General features: G+C 40.9%; 1 non-coding gene across 1 annotated transcript; it reads left to right on the forward strand.

Moving 5' to 3' along the window:
* The first annotated feature begins 5,149 nt into the window (after positions 1-5,149).
* LOC122744868 lies at positions 5,150-5,260 on the forward strand. Its single transcript, XR_006355206.1, has one exon. It is a non-coding gene; the product is annotated as a U6 spliceosomal RNA (small nuclear RNA).

The raw sequence follows: 5,260 nt of genomic DNA on the forward strand, positions 1-5,260 counted from the left end.
CTTCCCAGATGCTGCTGCTGCTGCCAAGAACAGGACTATTCCTAGGTCACCCAACTCACTGTTTATAATAATACAAGCTCAAGGCTATGTAGCTTGTCACAGCTGATCTCTCTCGCTCTCTCTCTCGCTCTCTCGCTCTCTCTCTCTCTCTCTCTCCCTCTCTCTCCCCCACATACCTCCCTCCCTCCTCCCCTCCCCTCCCTCTATTTCTCTCTTTATGTGTCTCTCTCCCCCTCCCTTCCTCTCTCTGTCTCTTTCTCTCCCTATCTCTCTGTGTATCTCTCTCTATGTCTTTCTCTCTATATCTCTGTCTCTGTCTCTCTGTCTCTCTCTCCCTTCCCTCCCCCTCCCTCCCTCTCTCTCTCTCTCTCTCTCTCTCTCTCTCTCTCTCTCTCTCTCTGTTGCTGTATGTGTGTGTGTATATGTGTCTACTCCCCCTGGATTCCTTCCAGATAAGAAACTTTCAAGGAGAAGGCTGCTAGTCATCCTGGGAGGACTGGATCTCAATCAGCCAATCACTCAAAAAAGGGCTAACCCAGAGAGCAAAGAAATTTGATTAAAGACACATATATTAATTTACTGCCATGAAAGCTGGGAAACAATTTTTACAGGCAGTGTTTCTGATAAAGGCCTCATTTCTAAAATATGTAGGGAACGAAATCAAATTTATAATAATGCAAGTCATTCCCCAATTGAGAAATGGTCGGAGGATATGAACAGGAAGTTTTCTGATGAAGAAATCAAAGCTATCTATTGCCATATGAAACAATGCTCTAAATCACTATTGATTAGAGAAATGCAAATTAAAACAACTCTGAGGTACCAACTCATACCTATTGGATGGGCTAATACAACAAAAAAAGGAAAATAAATGTTAGAGGAGCTGTGGAAAAATTGGAATGCTAATGCATTGTTGGTGGAGTTGTGAACTGATCCAAACATTCTGGAGAGCAATTTGGAACTATGCCCAGAGGGCTATAAAACTGTGCATACCCTTTGACCCAGAAATACCACTATTAGGTCTATATCCCAAAGAGATCATAAAAAAGGGAAAAGGACCCACATATACAAAAATATGTGTAACTGCTCTTTTTGGGGTAGCAAAGAATTGGAAATTGATGGAATGCTCATCAATTGGGGAAAGGCTAAACAGGTTGTGGTATATGAATATAATGGAATGCTTTTGTGCTGTAAGCAACGATGAGCAGGCGGATTTCAGAAAAACCTGGAAAGATTTACATGAATTGATGTTGAGTGAAATGAGCAGAATCAAGAGAACATTGTACACAGTATCAACAACATTGTGTGATGATCAACTGTGATAGACTTAACTCTTCTCAGCAATACAATGATCCAAGATAATTCCAAAGGACTCATGATGGAAAATACTCTCCACAACCAAAAAAAAAGAACTGTGGAATCTGGATGCATATTGAACCATACTGTTTTTATTGTTTTTGTTGTTCTTTTTTCTTTTTTTGAGGTTTTTCCCTTTTGCTTTGATTCTTCTTTCACAACATGACTAATGCAGAAAAAATATGTTTAATGTGATTGTCCATATATAACCTATATCAGATTGCTTGCTGTCTTGGGGAGTGGGGAGAGAAGGGAGGGAGGGAAAAAAATTTGGAACTAAAGTGCCTGCAGGCCGTGTGCAAGACATTGTGATAATAAAGAAAAAAATGGCATAGTACCAGCCCTCAATAATCTTATCTACTAATAGGAGAATATACAGAGAAGGGGGATATGAAAGAAGACAGAGACAGAGACAGACAGACACAGAGCAGAGAAGACAGAAAGAGAGGAAGATGGATAGAAAGAAATTGAATAGATCAATAGATAGGTCAGTAGGTAGGGAGACAGATGGATAGATGGATGGAGCAAGCATTTATTAAGCATTTACCATTTGCTGGCCAAGGCTAAGTTCTGGAGACACAAATCCAAGCCTTTGCCCTAAATTATGTTCTAATGAGTGTCGAGAGTGAAGAAGTCAAAGACAACTCAAAAAAAGTAATCTATAAAACATGTGGAAGTATTGGATATTGATAATAGTGAAGATCTATGAATAATAGTGAAAATAAAAGGACATGGTACCTGAGCTAGGACAGCTGGGCAGTGCAGTAGATAGAATACTGGACCTGGAGTCAGGAAGATTTCAGTTCAACTCTGGCCTCACTCACTTCCTAGCTGTGTGACCCCAGGTAAGTCAGTTAATCTCTATTTGCCCAGTTTCCTCATCTGTCAAATGATCTGGAGAAGGAAATGGCAAACCACTCCAGTATCTTTGCCAAGAAAACCATACATGGACTTTGTTGATGGAGTCATATAGAGTCTGACATGCCTGAATGAAAAACCTGGGCTACTTTACAATGAAAGATCATTAGTCCAGAAGTGGGAATTGGAAGCAATTGAGTGAAGCTGTCCAAGAAAGAGCAAGGGGCAGGGGTCAGCAGTGTGTGGTTTATGTGTTAAAAGGGGCATGCAGGCCAGTTTCTAGCACTCCTTCCTAACATCCATGAAGGGTTAACAGAAGATTTAGAAGCAGGTGGTCTAGTCAAACCCACTCAGAGTATGGAGGAGAAACCTCAGACTCAAAGAAGCCATGAGTTACCCAGTTACTCAGGTAACAGGTAATAAGTAAACAACAGAGGGCAGCTAGGTGGTGCAGTGGATAGAGCACCAGTCCTGGAGTCAGGACAGCCTGAGTTAAAATGCAGCCTCAGACACTTGACACTTACTAGCTGTGTGACCCTGGGCAAGTCACTTAACCCCAATTGCCTCACCAAAAAAAAAAAGAAAAAGAAAAAGAAAAAAAACCAGCAGAGCAGGTATTTTTTTTAATGTTCCTTTTATTTTACTTTTCTCAATTACATGTAAAAAATTTTAACATTTACTTTTTTTTTGGTGAGGCAATTGGGGTTAAGTGACTTGCCCAGGGTCACACAGCTAGTAAATGTCAAGTGTCTGAGGCTGGATTTGAACTCAGGTCCTCCTGAATCCAGGACCAGTGCTCTATCCACTGTGCCACCTAGCTGCCCCCAACATTTACTTTTTAAAAGTTTGAGTTCTATATTTTCTCTCTCTCTCTTCCCCTCCACCCACTTGAGAAGGAAAGCAATATGATAGAGATTACGCATTTGCAGTCATGCAAAACATATTTCCTTATTAACCATTTAGCAAAAGAAAACAGAGACCTCCCCCCACCCCCAAAAAAGCAAAAAAAATAAAGTATTCAGACTCCATCGGTTCTTCCTCTGGAGATGAATAACACCTTTCATCATAAGTCTTTCAGAATTGTCTTGGATCATTGTATAGCTGAGTCATTCACTGTTGATCATCACACAATATTGCTGTTACTGTGTACAATGTTCTCCTGGTTCTGCTCACTTTACTTTGCATCAGGTCATATGAGTCTTTCTGTGTTTTTCTGAAACCATCCTACTCATCATTTCTTATAACATAATAGTATTCCATCATAAATGTATACCACAACTTGTTCAGCCATTCCCCAATTGATAAGGATCCCTTTAATTTCCAATTCTTTGCCACCACAAAAAGAACTGCTATGAATATTTTTGTACATGTTAGTCCTTTCCCTTTTTCTTTGATCTCTTTGGTATTGATGGATCAAAGGGAATGCACAGTTTTGTAGCCCTTTGGCCATAGTTCCTAACTATTCTCCAGAATGGTTGGACCAGTTCCTGACTCTACCAATGATGCATGTGTCCCAATTTTTCCATATGTCCTCCAACATTTGTTGTTTTCCTTTTCTATCATATTAGCCAATCTGATAGATGTGAGGTGGTGCTTCAGAACTGTTTTAGTTTGTATTTCTCCAATGATTCATGAATTAAAGTATTTTTTTCATATGACTATAGATAACTTTAATTACTTCTTCTGAAAACTGCCTATTCATAGCCTATGACCACTTATCAATTGGAGAATGACTTGTATTCTTATAAACTTGACTCAGCTCAAAGCAAAGATTTCAACCAAGAGTCTCTGTCTTTATGTTCTTTCTACTATTTATGAACTTGCATAGTTCACCCCCTATCTTATTCTAGGGACCATGACCACTGGCACTTGCCTCTATCACAGATATTCCTAAGAGAAAGGAGTCAAGCCACTGGCTCATTATTTTTAAAAAAGCTGTTTGCGGGGCAGCTAGGTGGCGCAGTGGATAAAGCACCAGCCCTGGATTCAGGAGTTCCTGAGTTCAAATCCGGCCTCAGACACTTGACACTTACTAGCTGTGTGACCTTGGGCAAGTCACTTAACCCCAATTGCCTCACTTAAAAAAAAAAAAAAAGCTGTTTGCTACCCCATCCCACAGTGGAGGGAAAGGTCAAGCAAGATATTGAGTTCTGGGACACACACAACTTTGGGGTAAAGAAGGGCAAAGAGACAGTAATAAAATAGGTGAGGCAACTGAGGCACAAAGATCAATTGAAGGGCTTATCCAAGGTCATATGGAGAGAGGCAAAGGTGGATTTAGAACACAGGTCTCCTGCATTGTGGTCCAGTGTTCTCTCCACTATGCCATATAGTCTCCTCTCCCATATCAGGAGGCTGATATGTTTAAGTAAAGTGAAAGTCATGTAATGGAACTCATGCCCATTGGCTTAGGTTCTCTTGCTAAATTCCATAAAGTCTAGGAATGGAAGTAGAAATTGAAAGGAAAGTTCAGAACAACCATAGTGGTTGACTGAAAAGTCAATGAGAGGGGCTCAGGTAAGAGAATGAGGAGGTTGGGGGAAAGACACAGAAGGGCCAGGATTCCAGTATTTCAGATATACTCCAAAGTTGTTGCTCACTCTGGAGCCTTGCCCAACCCTGATCCACTACTGAGGGTTGATGTCTTTAACTGTTTGGAATGAAGATGAGCCCCAAGGGCACCTGAGTGAGCTCCAGTATGCCTGGAAGGACTAGGTTTGATCCCTCTGTGTGATCCATCTCAGATGCCTCATTGTGACATGGGAGTAACCATGAGTTCTTAACCTTCTGCCATGAGACCAAAATCTCTGGCAGGTCCTAGAAATTGGAAGGACTTCAAGTTCCTCTAGGTTTCGATCAGATGAGGCAGCTTAGAGTGGTAGCTAAGGCATGGAGCTTGGAGTTGGGAAACCATGAGTTCAAATTCTGATACTTAGTGCTCACTCACTTCAGCAGCACATATACTAAAATTGGAACAATACAGAGAAGACTAGCATAGCCCCTGCACAAGGATGACACGCAAATTCGTGAAGCAAATTCTGATACT

This window comes from Dromiciops gliroides, chromosome 2, assembly GCF_019393635.1.
Source record: "Dromiciops gliroides isolate mDroGli1 chromosome 2, mDroGli1.pri, whole genome shotgun sequence".
NCBI classification, from domain to species: domain Eukaryota; kingdom Metazoa; phylum Chordata; class Mammalia; order Microbiotheria; family Microbiotheriidae; genus Dromiciops; species Dromiciops gliroides.